The sequence below is a fragment of the Phascolarctos cinereus genome, unplaced genomic scaffold, assembly GCF_003287225.1.
Source record: "Phascolarctos cinereus isolate Bilbo 61053 unplaced genomic scaffold, phaCin_HiC Scaffold_5;HRSCAF=322, whole genome shotgun sequence".
Classification (NCBI taxonomy): Eukaryota; Metazoa; Chordata; class Mammalia; order Diprotodontia; family Phascolarctidae; genus Phascolarctos; species Phascolarctos cinereus.
Window position 1 is genome coordinate 57316617 of NW_027555958.1, and position 17472 is coordinate 57334088.

Sequence of the window (17472 nt, forward strand, 5' to 3'; positions counted from 1 at the left end):
TGTCATCAAGGAATTGTATGATAGTAAAGAGAGATGGACTGCACGCTTGGTAATGTTAAAGAATGACAGGTAGATGGCAGAATGGCTATACTTGTACCTTCCAAATGATGGGAAAGATCAAGGACGTCTCTGGCGTGTTGGGTGTACTCCCTGGAGTAAACTTTTGGGAGAATATGGATGTGTCAAACAAATAGGTGGTCATGAATATATTTTGACCTGCATCATTGGAGGGGACTCTCAAATCAATGAGATTACAAATCCATTTGAGTTCACATGTGAATCCTTCTTTCATTTTTCTTTTTTCAATTTTATTTTCAGTTGTAAATTCTCTCCTTCCCCTAACCCCTTTCCCTACCCACTGAGAAAGTAAGAAATAGAAAACCTATTACTAATATGAAGTCATGAAAAACAAATTACTGGATTAGCCATGTTCCAGGGAAAAAGAAAACAAAGAGAGAAAAAAAATGCTTCAATCCTCATGCTGAGTCCATCAGTTTTCTATCTGTAGGGGGATAACATTTTTCATCATTAGCCCTTTGGAATTGTGGTGGGTCACTGTGTTGATCAGAGTAAGTCTTTGACAGTTGATTATCTTTACATTCTGCTACTGTGTCAATTATTGACGTGATTCTGCTAACTTCACTTTGCATCAGTTCACATAAGTCTTCTCTAATTAGTGGGAATCCCCTCAGTTTCTAATTCTTTGCCACCACAGAAATAGCTGCTATAAATATTATCATACATATGGATCCATTTCCTTTTTCTTTGATCCTTTTGGGAGTATAGACCTATTAGTGGTATGGCTGGGTCAAAGGGCATGATGCAAGTTTAATAGCTTTTTGAGCATAGTTCCAAATTGCTCTATAGAATGGTTGGACTAGATCATGGCTCCACCAAAAGTACCTATTTTCCCATATCACCTCCATCATTTATCATTTTCCTTTTCTATTATCTTAGCCAATCTGATAAATGTGAGGTGGTGCATCTGAATTATTTTGATTTTAATTTCTCCAATTTTGTGATATAGAGCGTTTTTTCATGATTACTGACAGCTTTGATTTCTTCCTCTGAAAACTGCCTATGCATACACCTTGGTCATTTGTTTATTGGGGAATGGCTTTTATTCTTACAAATTTTCACAGTTCCCTACATATTTGAGAAATAGGATTTTATCATAGAAACTTACTGCCAAGACTTTTTCTCCAAGTTTCCTGCTTATCTTCTAATTTCTATTGGTTTTGTTTTGCAAAAGCTTTTTAAATTTTATGGAATGCTAACTATCCATTTTACCTCCTATGAACCTCTCTATCTCTTGTTTGGATGTGATCTCTTCTCCTATCCATAGGAGATAATGTTCTTATTTGCTTATAATATCACTCTTTATGTCTGAATCACATACCCATTTTGAGCTTATTTTGGTATAATGTGTGAGATGTTGGTCTATGCCTAGTTTCTGCCAGATTACTTTCTAGTTTTCCCAGCAGTTTGTTAAATATTGAGTTCTTACTTAAATATCTGGGTTGGGTTACTGTGCTCATTTCTTTCTGTTATTGTGCATTTCCTCTGTTCCATTAATTACTTTCTTCTGTTTTTCAAAGAGATCCTTCATTCTCCTTCATAATTTGCAGAGTATAGAAGTACTTCTTGATCCCCTTTACATTTTCTTCTAAAAAGGACTCTAATCTGTACTTTGAATATAGATAGTAGGATAGTAGTTACTTGGTCATGGCAGAAATGATGTTTTAATTGAATATTTTGTAAGTCACTAAGAAATTCTTCTGGTCTCCATATATGCTGTGAGTTCTTCAGTCCTTCTGTCATTCTTGCTTGTAGCTCCCCTGGAGAATATAAAGTAATTTTGGGTGAGAGAGGAGGAGGGAAGAGCTCTAATAACTGCACAAATCAGAAAAATACTTTTATAGGAAGTTAAACTTGGGCTGACCTTTGAAGTGAGTAAAGTTTTCAAACAGGCAGAAATGAGGAAGTATTATCAGATATATTTTGATTTTTAGTATTACTAGCTGGAGCCTCATAATTTATATTCTTTATGTTAAAAAAGCTTACTGTTTCTAAATATACTTACTTTTTTAAAAGACTTTATCTTTTTAATTAACATGCATTTATTTTCTCTCTTCACCCTCATTGAAAAAAAGAAAAAGTCTTATAAGAAATATACACAGTCAAGCAAAATGAATTCTCACACTGGCCATGTAAAATATGTCTCATACTGCTCCTTGAGTTCATTATCTCTCTGTCAGGATATGTGTAGCATTCATCATTTTCAGACTACTGGAATCATGACTGGTCATTGAATTGATCAGAAGTTTCAAGTCTTTTACAGTTGCTGTCATTGTATAAATTGTTCTCTTGGTTCTGCTCACTTCACTCTGCCTCAGTTCACATAAGTCTTCCCAGGTTTTTCTGAAACCATTCTTTTTGTATTTCTTATGGCATGATGACTTCTACTACATTCATATAATACAATGAAGATATTCCCAAATTGATAAACACCCCCTTAGTTTACAATTCTTTGGCACTACAAAAAGAGCTGTTTTCTTTGATCTGTGTGTGTGTGTGTATGTGTGTGTGTGTGTGTGTGTGTGTGTGTGTGATCTAAGCCTAGTAATGGTATCACTGTACCAAATGATATGTACAATTTAGTAACTTTGGGTACATAGTTCTAAATTGCCTCCCAGAATGGCTGGACCAATTCACAAATTCACCAAGAAGGTATTAATGTGCTTGCTTGCTTTCCTACAATCTCTTTCACATTTGTCATTTTCTCTTTTGGATAACCTTGCCAATCTGAGGAATGTGGGGTAGAATCTTAGAGTTGCTTTAATTTGCATTTCTTGAATTGCTAGTGATTTGGAGCATTTTTTTCATGTGGCTATTGACAACTTGGATTTCTTTCTTTGAAAACTGCCTCTTCACATCCTTTGACATTAATTGAGAAATGGTTCTTAGTCTTAAAATTTGAATAAGTTCTTTATATAGCTTGGAAATGAGACTGTTGTCAGAGAAACTTGTGAAGATTTTTCCCCACTTTACTATTTCTTCTTATTCTTAACTGTATTCAACCCACACTTTTCAAAAATTATTTTTAATGAACAAAAATCAACCTTCTGTCCCTCAAATCTCCCCCAACCCCAGAAAAAGTAAAACAAAACCCTTGTAACAAATATGAATATTAAAGCAAAATAAATTCCTGCATTGGCTATGTTACATTATATCTATATCTATCTATCTACATCCTGAATCTATCACTTCTTAGTGAGGAAACGAGTTATCATGTTTCATCATGAATCTTCTGAATCATGATTGTCATTGTGTTGAACAGAGTTTCTACTCACCCAACCCCTTTATATTGAAGAAGAGAGTGGAAAGGAGTGTGTCTAGCACTAGCACTCTAGGTATGATGCAATCTGCTTCTCCTTTAATCCTCTTTTCTTTCCTGTCCAGTCTGTCCACAAGTTCTTATCCTTTCATTCTTTCTTCTCTCTTAAGCCCTTCATTCTGATATACTCTCCATAGTTAGCATATATTTTGTTTAGGATTAATCCTTCCCTTAAATTACCCTCCCTTTTGTTCCCTTCTCTCCTTCCCATTTCCCACTTGAGTGAAATGCATGCAACTGTGTGTGTGTATGTTCTTTCCTCTTTTGACCAAATTAGATGGAAGTTATGTTCAAGTGTTGCTTGATCCCCTCCCCCCTTTCTCCCTGTTTATACAGTTTCCTACTTGAACACCCTGATTATATAAAATAATTTCCTCCATCCTCCCTTTTCCTTTCCTTCCCCTAGTGTATTACTTCCTCCCCTCCCCCGCCTTTTCCTTTCTTTAAGATCCTTAAAAATAAGAAAACCACTCCCAGGCCCTCTTGTCTTACCAGACACTTCTATGACCTCTAAGGATGATAGAATTTTGAGGGGACACATGTATCACCTCCCCATATTAAAACGAAAACAGTTCATTTTTTAGTCCCTTATGATTGCTTCTCATATTTACCTTTTTATGTTTCTCTTGACTTTTGTGTTTATATTCCAAAGTTCTATATAGCTCTTGCCTTTTCAACAGGAATGTCTCAAGTCCTCTATTTCATCAAAGGTCCATTTTGCCCTCTATGGGATGATATTCATTGTTATTGAGTAAGCTGGTTTTGGTTGTAAGCCTATATATTTTGCCTTCTGGACCACCAAATTCCAAGCTTTTCAGTTCTCTAAAGTATTGGCTGCTAAATCTTATGTGATTTGGACTGCGGCTCCTCAACATTTGAATTTTTTCTTTCATTTGCAGTATTTATTCTTTGATTTGGGAGCTCTGGATTTTGACTATAAAATTCCTGGAAGTTTTCATTTGGGTGTTATTTTCAGGAGGTGACTGGTAAATTATTCCTATTTCCACTTTGCTCTCTGATTCTAAGATATCTGGGCAATTTTCTTTTGTGATTTCTTGAAGTATATTGTCTAGGATCTTTTCTTTTTCCCCAGATAGTCAAATGATTTTTAAAATATACATCCTTGATCAATTTTCTAGGGCATGTGTTTTTGATACCGTTACATGTTCTAATTGTGTAATCTTTTGACCTTGTTTTAATATTTCTAGTTGTTTCATAAGGTCATTAACATCTATTTGGTCATTCTAATTTTCAAGGAGTCTGTTGCTTAGGAAAGGTTTTAAACCTCTCGTGCAAAGGTGTTCATTCTGTTTCCAATTCTTCTTCCATAGCTCCCATCTCCTTTCCATTTTCCCCTAACATGCTAATTTCTTTTCCAATTACTTCTTCTATTGTACTCATTTTATTCATAAAATCCTTTCAGCTCTTTTTAAACTCTTACTTTGCCTCTTCCAGGGATTCTAATTGAACTTATGTCCAACTCTGTGTTTTTTTCTTTGTGGTTTTGCTTGTAGGTGCTTTGCAATCATCCTTTATTTCTGGGTTTCTGCCTTCAGTTTTCTGTTATCATAATAGCTCTACACAGAGGGATTCTTTTTTGTTGGCTCATTTATTTCCTTCCTGACTTTAGACCTTTTTTTTTTTTTTTTTTTTTTTTTTTAGCGGCAGGCTTTGTACACTTCTAGGGAAAAGGGATGTGTCCTTTTGGGTTTTGTGGTTGCTTTCTAAGTGTATTGAGTGTTGTCTTATTTTAAGATCTCAAGGACATGTCGCTCAGGCTGCAAACTTCATGTTTTTAGCATGCCCCAAGCAGTCCAATCCTGGGCAAAATCTAAGTATTATCCTCCTTGTCTCAGTTCTACAAGTTCCTGACTTGCGTTTTGATCTGAGCAATACAAACTATATGTTTGCTACTGATTTGAGCTCCATTATACTATTGCTGAAGTTAGTCACTGTTAGTCAGCTGGAAAACTCTGAAGGTTCAAAGTGAGAGAACTGCAGGCTCTCTTTTGGTTTGGGCTTCCTGCCCAGATTATTTTGCTATATGCTTCATACTGGACTGAGATCTTCCTCTGAGACTCTGCTCTACTCCCAGAGTTAGAACCACACAGCTGCTACTTGGTTTTATACTATTCTGTCCCCACAATGGAAAGTTCCATATGATAGACACTCCTGGGTAGACTACACCCCCAGTATCCATAGATCTGTGTCTCCCTATTTTGACCTGAGCTGGAAAATAACTCACTGTCACTTTTTCTTGAATTTTCTGATCAGAACCAGGTCTAATGAGTTTTCCAGATTTTTGTGTGGAAGAGTTCAGATATACTACTTCCTACTACCCTACCATCTTGGCTAGATTCCTCTAAATATGCCTTTCTTAAGGTCTAATATGCATTCTCACTTTTGATAGCATTCCCTTCCCTTCCCTTGTGAATTCCAAGAACATGTATAACTTTTTATTAAGGTTCTTCTATTCAAGAAACACTCATTATATCCCTTTATTGTGTAAGGCACATCTACTATACTGTGCTAATCTCACTTCTACTTCAAATCGTTATTCTTTGTTGTTCAGAATAAATTCCAAAATCTTTGTCAATTCTTTTACTTTCTAAGCAATGAATTTATCAGAGAGGTAAAGAGCTAGTCAAATCAGTCAATAAATCAATACTGTTTATTGTGTACCTGCTATATGGTAGACACTGTGTTAAACCCGGGGAATACAAATATAAAGAAACAATTCTTGCTTTCAAGGAGCTTACATTCTAATATGTGTGGCAGGGGAGAGAAGGGGCAAGTACATAAGTATAAAGAAAACAAATGCAAGGTAGTTAAAGACAGGAGGCCTTAGTATTTGGGGTATCAGGAAAGGCTTCATGTAGAAGCTTGAGCTCTGTCTTGAAGGAAGAAAAAGACTTTATATGGCTGAAGAAAAGAGGGAGTTCATTCTAGGCATGGGTGATGCAGAATTGAAGTTCAGGAGAAAGACTAGAGCTGGATATGTTGATCTGTGTATCATCTGCACAGATAGGATAATTAAACCATGGAAGCTGATGAGGTCACCAAAAAAGAAAACACAGAGAAGGTGGCCCAAGACAGAGACTTGGAGACCACCTGCAGTTAGGAGGCATGCTATTTAGTATAAGTTAGCAAAGGAAATTGAGGGGTAGTCAGATAGGAAGCTAACCAGAAGAGAGCAGTGTTATGAAAACTCATAGAAGACAAAGTATCCAGTAGGAGCCGCCGGTCAGCAGTGTCACATGCAACAAAGAGGTCGAGAATGATGAGTGAACAAATAATTCCCTTCTATTTTACCACAAATGCCATCTTACCAAAAGTCTCAGTAACTGTAATGCCACATTTACCTCCTGTAATAACCTTAAATGACCTGGATATGTATGTATCTAGATTGCAAGATTTTAAACTTTGCCAGCAGGTAAGGGTGTCCCAAGACCACTCACTAGGAAAGGAGACATTTTTCAAAGTTTTAAACCTTTGGGGAGTGGGGAGAGAAGAGGGAATGGCAGCTTTCTAAGCATTTGTCAATTCTACTTTATAGAGTATACTTTATACTACTTTATACTTTGTACTGAGAGACAGACATCAATACTGAAAAAACTGGCTAAATACTAATTTATCTTAAATGGAGAAGTATAAGTTTATGTTTGTTTAGGGCATCTGGTAGCTTCCCTTAGGCAACTGACCACTGTAAAAAATTTATGGTTCACTGTTAAATTTGTGTACGTGGGTGTATAAATGTGTATGTGTGTATGAGAACATGTACCTAGTGAGTCAGGTTTGTACAGAAATATCTGAGATTAATTTAGTTTGGAGAAGTAACTTTGTGTATAAGAGGAAGTAGATAACTACTGATACTTTCTGTGAGCAGGAGAAATTCTACTAGGTCTGAATTGAGAAAACCAAACATTTAAAAAATTAATTGCATCTATTTTTAATAATATTTTGTTTTTACATAGCATTTATTTCTGGAATATATATACACATATACACATATGTAAATGTGTGTATGTGTATAATCCCTTCCTTTCCCCTACAATAAACCTTCCCTCATAACCAAGATTTAAAAAATGAAGGGAAAAAAACAAACAAACAAGCTGTTCAGCAAACCAATCAACTGTATCTGGCAACATATATGATATTCCACACCCATGGTTCCACACCTCTGCAGTGAAGGGATGGAAATATATTTTCTTAGTCCTTTTCAGGGGTCAAGTTTGGTCTCAATAATGAAATGACATTTAGTTTTATTATAATTTATGTTTACATTATTGTAATCATTGGGTAGATTGGTCTCCTGGTTCGGTTTATTTCATTATGTATTTGTTCATGTAAGTCTATTTTTATGTTTCAATGAATTCTTCATATTCATTGTTGGGGCACAGCAATACACCATTACATTCATGTTATCACAAGTTGTTTAGTTATTCCTTGTTAAGGACTGTTAAGAAGTCCCTTGGTCTTGTCTTTTTGAGCTGTCATATTTTCCAGAAATAGTGGACGAAGAGCATACAGGAAACCCTGAATGTGTCAAGGACAAAGGCCATCCTCTTTCCACCACCACGCAGCTGACATAATTTGTGAAGTTGTGATTGCCCATTGACATCCCCCAATTCCTCGATTTGCTTTACTTGTTTAATCAATCTATCAATCAATAATTATTAAGTGCCTCCCATGTGCCAGAAACTATGGTGAATGCTAGACAAATACAAAAATGAGATAACATTTACTCTTAAGGTCCTTACATTCTATTGGGAGAGTCACAAAAAGTGCTGTAGTGAATACTTTAGTATATATATGGAACTTTTTTTTTTTCTGTCTTAGATCTCCTTGGGAATATATGCCTAGTAGGGATCTTTGGCTGAAAATATATGTAGATTTTAATCACTCTTTTAAAAGCAAAATCTCAAGCTGCTATCCAGAATAGTTGCACCAATTCACAGCTCCATCAACGAGTCAACAAGCATTTATTAAGCACCTACTATGTGCTAGGCACTGAGTTAAGTTCTGGGGATATAAAGGCAAAAGCTCTTTCAAAGAGCTCATACCCTAATGGGGGAGACAATATCCAAACAACTACATACAAACAAAATAAGCTGGAGATAATCACACACAGGGAAAGCACTAGCATGAAGGGAGATCAGGAAAGGTTCCGTGTACAAGGCAAGCTTTTATCTGAGACTTGAGACCAAGGAAACCAGGAGACATAGAGGAGGGGAAGAATTCCAGGCATGGGGGACAGCAAGTGAAAATGCATGCAGAGATGTTGGATCTTGTGTGATGAACAGCAAGAGGACTAATGTCACTATATCGTGGAGTACATGGAGATGTAAGATGTAAGAAGATTAGAAGGGTAGAAAAGGTGCAGTTTCTGGTGGACTTCAAAAGCCAAATGGATGATTTTATATTTGATCCTGGAGGTATCGGGGAGCCACTGTGTCACTATATTGACAAGACCTGCCCCAACACTTACTATTTCTATCTTTTATCTTTGTCAGTTTTCTGGATGTGAGGTAAATCTTTAGAATTCTTTTTGTATGCATGCCTTATTATTAGTGATTTAGAGAAATCACTTACATAGTTGTTAATAGTTTTTAATTCTTTTGAGAACTTTTCATATCCTTTGACTATTTAGCGATTGGGGAATGGCTCTTGAAGAAGCATACATTAAAATTACTAATTTATTGGTCTTCTGAATTTGGTAATTAGAAAATTGACTTTAGAATAAAAGTTTCAATTGATATTTACCTTCTTTCATATAGCCAGGTGAGGAAGTTTTAGCCCATAAACGAATGGCAATGAAAGCCTGCATAGTAGATATGTACCCCAGCACGTAAGTTTGTATACAGACTTTACACAGGAGACAAAGTAACATCTGAATCCTGCTTTCTGAGAGGAGTTTTAGCAAAAGACCTTCAGTACAATGTCAAAAGAGAAAAGATAAAAGAAAAAAAAGATTGTAGTTGAACTATAAAGAAGCCATGTGGAGCAAATGCAGAATGCCTGTAGCCATCTCTGTCCAGTTGTTGAGGACAGAACTGATGATCCTCTCCTTTTCTGACTGTTACAGTGGTCCCATTTCCTTGTTTCTAAGAGCTTGTTTTGTTTTGACTTTTAAGAGAAACTGGTTTCTCTAGATTTTCAGTATAGTTTATGTATGCCCCTGTAGAGCATCCAAGAAGGTGGATGATAAGTGTATAGGAAAGAGGATTAGGAAATTTCATATAGTTGCCAGCAAAACAGAGATGGATCTTTTGTCTGATTGCTGGGTGCTACCAACTCCAGCTGAGAACCAGAGATGAACAAAAGACATTTCATTAATTTCTATTTTGCACTTTCCCCAAAGCTGAGAACAAATTAATATGGAACACCCTCAACACATATAAACCAAGCAGCTTGGTAGAAGAGGTGTCACTTCAGGAAGTTTTCCTCTTTCCCATCATTTCATTCAGTATAGGTTTAAAGGGAAGCCAGTCCCCAAAAGAGTCAAGGGAATTGATGAAAGAGATTATCACGGTCTTAAAGGAAGGGCTGGGACAACAAGTAGCACCCATGCAAGCATAAGAGCCCGCCAAGAGGGAATTTGCTAGTTCTCCTTAGCCAAACACCTTTAGTGGCATGTGCTGCTAGAAACATAAAACCACCACCACCAGGTATAGATAGGAATGGAAAATTATATTTAAAATACTTTATTGATCTTATCCACATGAATATTATCTCCATTGGTAGAGATTACAATCCATCCTTCTCTTTACTTCGTTCCATATCGTTCTTGTTCATATTTTCCAACTGATCATCCAGAGATTTCCATGAAATGATAGATGCTTTTCCCTAATCTTTTTTTTCACATTTTGTAGCTACCAGTACAGTATATATACAACATGTCCTATATTTTTTCATGATGCCATTTTTTGCCTATAGATAATCTTCCTTTACTAATTTTGGTGACACTGAACTGTCATCTGCCTAAGCAAAAATCACTGCCTTTCCATGCTACAACACTCTATTTTCTAATCCCCAACCACTTCAGCCTATCTACATAAGGAAGGTCTGGTTTTAAATCTCATCTGAGATATTTACTAGTATCTTACTGGGAGGGTCATTTGACTACTCTCAGCCCCAATTTTCTCATATATAAAATTCCTTTGAGAAAAAGGATTTGGGTAGAAGATACCAGAGCTGAGCATACAGGAAGAAGGGACATAAGAGCTAAATATGGAAGCAAACAGCTGCCAACACACAGGTAGTAACTGAGGCAGGACCTGAACCAAAAGTAAACATACACTTGGTGCTAGGGGAAAGGTATGAATGTAAACATATAGTATGGGCCCTTTTCCAACCGCCTCTACCTGGGGGAATATTAAAAGCAGGTTATTATGAACTGAAAGCTCAATATGAGTCAGCAGTATAATGTAGTAACCAAAAAAGTTAATGCAATCTTGGATTGTATTAACGAAGGCAAAGCTCCTAAGAATAAGGAGGTCATAGTTCCTTTTTGTACTCTGACCTAGTTCAATGAACATTTATTAAATATTTACTATATGTCGGGCATGTGCTAAGCACTGGGAACACAAAAACAAGCAAAAAGAGGGACAGCCCCTGCCCTCAAGAAGCCTACAACACATAAAAGGAAGCTGAGAAGTGGTGTACAGGAGGAGGGGCAGTAAAAGTATCCAGGGTTTGAGCACGGTAAAGAAGTCTAGAATGCACAATGACAAGAAATGAAGACATGGCTAATCTGCATCTAGCAGGTTCTAACAGGAGTCATCCAATTGGAGATGGAGGTCACAAGGGTCAGTATACTTCCAAGGTGTGAATTCCAAGGCTGGAGTGATCTTCCAGGATGAAGAGGTTTCTGGTGCATGGTAGAGAAGTACAGAGTATAGTCTGGCAAGAAATAAAGGTGATATCAAGAGCATTGTATTCAGTTTTGGGTACCACACTTTCAGAAGGACACTGAAAAGCTGTAGAGCATCGAGAGGATAGTAACCAGGGTGGTAAAGGGCCTTCAGTCTTTTGCATGTGAAGACTGGTTGAAGGAAATAGGAAGTTTAGCCTGGAGAAGGTTTACAAAGGCACATGACATCTGTCTTCAAGTATATAAAGAGCTGTCATATGAAAGAAGTAACTTATTCTGTCTCGTTTCCAGAAGAAGAACCACAAACAACTGTTAGAAGTTCCAAAGGAACAAAATATGCCTTTTATGTAAGGAAAAAAATTCCTAAGAATTAAAGCTACTCAAAAGGGGAATCAGCTACCTGAGGAAGTTGTGAGAAAAAGTTGTGACATTTTTTTTTAAAGGTTTTCAGCAGAGGATGGAAAACCACTTGTTAGGTATGCTATAGTGGTCATTCTTGTTGGATATGCCTTGGTCTAGATCAGGCCCCTTCCAACTCTAAAATTATATCATTCTGTGAGTTTTCGTCAGCACTAAGAAAAATGAGGCAAAAACTTTTTAGCATAGAGACATAGGTCAAGACAGATAGCAATCAACTGAAATCCTGAATACTCACCCAATTCATCCTTCTGAATGTCCTTTTCTCCTTCTAATAAGGATAAACATAAAGTAGAACACTTGGATTTGAAAAATTAACTAGGGGATAGGAACCTGAGGAGTTGGGGGTGTCTTTCTAATAGCTCACAAGCCCCCACCAGTATGCTTCCCTCAATGATTACCATAGTTGGACAATAGATAACATGAAAAGTCCTTAAGTTTTTCATGGACTTCAAACCCAATGTGAATCAGTATCAATGTGATATTAAGAACCAAAAACTTTAATGTGACATGGGGCTGTATTAACATAGGTATGATGTATCCAGGTGATAGTCCCACTGTACTCTGTCCTAGTATGATCATATCTGTAGTGCTGTATTCTGTTGTTGGGGCATTTTAGAAAGAATCTTAACAAACTGAAACTCATTCAGAGGAACTAGGGATCAAAGGACATAGATTCCTAAACTCAGCTGCCTTGAATACTATGCTTCATTCTTCTCAGATGTGCATATTGCCCATGTGAACTAGGAAGCCAGGCTCCAAGCATATATTTCCATTCAGTTCAGTTACCTACGGCTGATACAGAATATAGAGTTGGAGAGCAGACAAGGGAGGAGACATAAAGGTTTACATAGAATCAATAGTAAAGAATTATTTCACTAGGAGGGAATAGGCAAGATATCCTACATTCTCTGGTGCTCAAGAGTCCCTGGTCATTCTTCAAAATTAACTAAATTAATAACAACTAATTTTTGTACAGTACATCATAGTTTTCAAATGATTTACACTTCTCTTAGCTCATTTGATTCTAACAGGCTAGTGAGGTATGTAAGGCCAAGATTATCTCTGATTTACAGATAAGAAAACTGAGGGTCGGAAAGGTTAAATGATTAACCCAAAAGCACACAGCTATTAATATGAGAAAAAGGTCTCACAATTAAAAAGCCAAAAATGAAGTTCTTCTGATTTTTTCAAATGCGAAATGATGAGCATTTGACCTGTGAGTGAACCCAGTCCTCCCACGGCAGTTTTCTGGAGTCAAGAAGGTCTTACCCAGTAGTCTAGGATGGGAGATGTTTTCCAGCTAGAAAGAAATGGTGTATGTTTTCACTTCTACTGTGAATCTGCCAAATTCACTAACCAGAAATACAGAGGAGAGTAATGCTCAGTGTGTTTGCTGTTGTTGTTCAGTTGTTTCACTCATGGCCAATTCTTTTTTCTTGGAAAAGAAACTGGAGTGGTTTGTCACTTCTTCTCCAGCTCATTTTATAGATGAGGAAACTGAGGCAAACAGGGTTAACTGACTTGCCCAGGGTCATACAGCCAGTAAGTGTCTGAGGTCAGATTTGAACTCAGAAAGATGAGTATTCCTGACTTCAGGTCTGGCACTCTATCCATTGCATCACCTACCTGCTCAGTGTGTTAGTAAATTAGTATTCTTGATAGTATTAGCTAAAGGTTCAAAAAGGAAAAAAAACACCTCAAAATTGCCTTTTTCTATGTTGGATAATGGAATCCAGAAAGCTGTGAAATCCCAAAAGCTACTCTGAAGATGTTCATTTCTTAGATATCTATAATAACAACCAGTATTTATATAATGCTTTAAAGTTGGTAAAGCACTTTATAAACAGCAAATTATTTTATCTCCACAACAACCCTGGGAGGTAGGTGCTATTATTATCCTCATTTTACAGATGAGAAAACTGAGGTAGATGAAGGTTATGCGACTTGGCTGAATTTGAACTTAGGTCTTCCTGACTCCAGGGCCAGCTCTCTTTACACTGCACCAACTAGTTGCCTAAAATATATTTATACTACTTTGCTTTTTCAAGTGTGTTCCCTAATCTTTGTAGTTGGAGGTATTACCTAGACATGTGATTTCGTAAGCCTGCTGAATGGTAAGGAAGCTTCCTCTACTAATGAAGGTTGGCACCTCATACACAACTTACAGTCCCTGAGTTTCTGGGGACACTGATACATTAAACAACCTGTCAGCCAATTATGAATCAAAGGCAGCATTTGAACCTGGGTCTTTTTGACTTCAAGGCCTGCTCTCTATCCATTACTCTAGATTGCCTAATCATTGCCTCATTTTATTTTTGAATCAACCCTACTAGAGGTTGGGGAAAATTATTCAAGATATTTTAGAAAGGGCAAAATTTCTGGCTGAAAAAAAGTGATCCATTCATTTCTATCACCTGGTCAAGGCTTTTTGTACAACTCAAACTACTGCAACCAGGCAAACTAGCTCCCACCGCAGGGTACAGAAGTGTCAGACACTTGACTTGTAACTTTCCTGTGCTTCTGCATATCGTTTTCATGGGGCAGAAGGGGCCCACAGCCAGGGGCAGTGGATTCACTAAAAAGTACAGACTGAGATGATAGACTGATGGCTTGAGAATGTCTTGGATGGAAGTTCGTGGGATCCCAGATTTAGGCCTTACTAGGCTCCATGGAGGCCCTCTGGTGCAAGCCTTCCATTTTACTGATGAGGAAACTGCGGCTCTGGGAGATCAAATGAAGGTCACACAAGAAATGTCAAAATCAGCATCTAGAACCGAGCTGCAATGCGCTTATAACGCAGTTTTTGTTTTCAAGTTTTTAAGAATAACTTGGAGGGTTTCTCCAAGCGAAAAAGAGCATATACAGATATATATATATATATATATATATATATATATATATATATATATATATATATGAAGAATCGAAACCGGTACAACCTCGTAAGACGACCTCCTAAGACCTTCCGTACCATCCAGCTTGCAGGACACACCCTCTTCCGGTTATGGGTCCCTTAGGAGGATGGGACAAGCAGAAACAAGCACTGCACACGTGATCAGGGCACCGCCCACTTCCGCCACCGGTATCCTAGGCAACTGGCTCCCTCTTTAGAGGGAGGAGAAACACAAGCAATCATTTAGACGCCCCTCCCCCACCTCTCTTTATACCTATGAGAAAACGGAGGTCGCAGAAGCTATGGGGCCTTCCCGAGGTCACACGGGGAGACGGTGGCACAGTCGGCCTTCAACCCCAGGGCCTCTGGCCTCAGATCTGGCCCTGCGTATACTCGCCTCATAGACTCTCTCTTATTCATTCACAACGCCTTTTACAGCTTTTGTCCTTCAGCCCCATGTCTGGTTTCCCGAAGTCTCTCTCAACGAAAAGCGCTCCTCCTCCCTTACCTAGGTTAATGTAACGCTTGAGTTCCCTTAACGGGAAACTCCGCGGGGCCGCCATCTTGGCTGTTGTCGCGATGGAACTACATTACCCAGAAAGCTCTTCGAGAGGAACTTCCTCTTGGGAGCCATCTTCGCTGTAAGCTGGAGGAAACTGCATTACCCAAGAGGCTGCTCGAGAGGAACTTCCTGTTCTCCGAGTTCTATCTTGGTCAAAGTCCTCTGCCAAAGAGGGCTGTTCTAGAGGAACTGACTTCCTGTTGGCTGCCATCCTGGATCTTGTTATTGGTGGAATTACGGAAATAGAAAAAAATATCGGAATTGAATTCAATCTTAAAAACATTTAAAAACATTCAGATATAAAAGCATTTTCTGTTGCAAGCCCAGTGCCGAGCTCTGTAAATACAAACAAGAAATTGAAACAGACTATGCCTTCAAGGCGTTTCTTCTAGAAAAGACCTTGGAAATTCATCTTCCAGCCCAAGGGTGTCAAACTCAAATAGAACCGGGGCCCACCAGTCCACACGTAAAGATCCCAGACAGGTGGCATATTGAATTCATTTTAAAACGTGGTATCATCTATGTTTTATTGTTTCTTATTTTGTTAAATATTTCCCAATTGCATTTTAATCTGGTTCGGCTGCAATCAGGAGTGTTGTGGCTGTATGACACCAGAGGGCCACGACTCTGACACTTCTGCTCTAGCCCATTACTTTTTTGAAAAACAGAGGCAACTGAGAACATGAGTCTGGGAAAGAGAGCTAGATTGGGAGTCAAAGGGCCTGGGTCGCAGTCCTGCCTCTATTAATTACAACCTGTATGACCTTGGACATTACTTAACTTCTTGTATCTCAGTTTCCACAACTGTAAATTGAGGGGGTGCACTAGATGACCTCAGAGGTCCTTTCCTAAGTCTATGATCTTATGTGAATGGTCAAACTAAGTCCAAAGCTGCTACCCTAAGCCATTGAAGCATTCTGTCTTCTCGGAAACCTACCAGTTATAAGCTATATGGCAGACTATCCAACCCAACTGCTGCCTGACCAATAAGTCTTCTGCAGCATTTCCCACAACTATCTCTCATCTTCCATATCCTGTGAATTGCCAAATCTTATCAGTTCAGTCTCCCTCATGTGCCTATCCTGTGTCATTAGGTCCATGTTTTACTATCCATGCTCTGCTTCTTATTCCTTCTTCTAGACTATTTTATTTGTTTGTTTGTTTTAGGCAGTTGGGGTTAAGTGACTTGCCCAGGGTCACACAGCTAGTAAGTGTCAAGTGTTTGGTCTGAGGCCAGATTTGAACTCAGGTACTCCTGACTTCAGTGCCGGTGCTCTATCCACTGTGCCACCTAGCTGCCCCCTTCTAGACTATTTTAAAAAAAAAGTCCTGTTATAAATTCATATAATCAAGCAAAATGAATCCATGCAGTGGCCATGTCCAAAAATGCATTTTTTTTAATACTTTCTGTCCATCAGATATCTCACTTTCCTGCAGTACTTGAGATGTTTCATGATAGTTCCTCTGGAGACATAGTTGGTCATTGCATTGATCTGGGTTCTTAAGCCTTTTAAGTTTTTCTTTATAATTTTTTTCTTGTATAAATTATTCTTACTATTTCTTCATCAGTTCATGTTATCTAGCATTCTCTGAAATCATCTCTTGTCATTTCTTACAGGGCAAAAAAAAAATCCTCTATATCACATGCCACAATTTGTTCAATCATTCCTTAATTGTTTAAAAGGCAATCTAAGATACCCTCTTAGATTTTAGTTCTTTTTCCCCCTTTTACTCCTCTTCAGGATCAGGAATTCTGTTTTGCTTGTGACCTTTACCTCCCTAGTATTATTCCCTTTCTTCCCCCAACCCCATTTGTTTACCTGTTGCATATGACATTTCTATACCAAATTGTGTGTACGTGTGTATTCATGTGTGTTTGTGTATTCAACCCTCCTTTGTCCATTTCAAATAAGACTGAAGTCATTTGATGCCCACTCCCCATCTCTCGCCCCCATCTGAAGCCCATTCTTTCATAAATCTGGAAGTATGGTATGCATTTCTTGCCCTCTGATTATTAGAAATAGCAATGTCTACCCTTTCTTCCTTCTTTGTACACTAGTATATTCCTTTGATTAGCTGCCTACATGACAACAAGTCTAGCCCATGCATATCCCCAGTCTGTTAGGTAGTAGACTCAAGTTAGAAAGCCAGAAGAAGCCTTCCTTTCCCTTTCCCCTCTTCAAACCTTCAGAACAAAACCAATTCACCCCAAGGGCCTCTGTTATTCTTATTCAATTTTCTCAATACCCTCTGGAGACATTAAAGTTCTGAAGGGATATTTGTTTCTTCTTCTCCTATTGGAGTGTTAACATTATATCATCCTACAA

The 17472-nt window shown here is 38.0% G+C and overlaps 1 long non-coding RNA gene across 1 annotated transcript; it reads right to left on the reverse strand.

Annotated features, from left to right (window-relative positions):
- Window positions 1-1723: 1723 nt before the first annotated feature.
- On the reverse strand, window positions 1724-15271 carry LOC110218585 (uncharacterized). The gene is made up of 2 exons (XR_013486876.1): window positions 14981-15271; window positions 1724-1838 (listed from the first exon to the last, which is right to left on the reverse strand). It is a non-coding gene; the product is annotated as an uncharacterized LOC110218585 (long non-coding RNA).
- Window positions 15272-17472: the final 2201 nt, after the last annotated feature.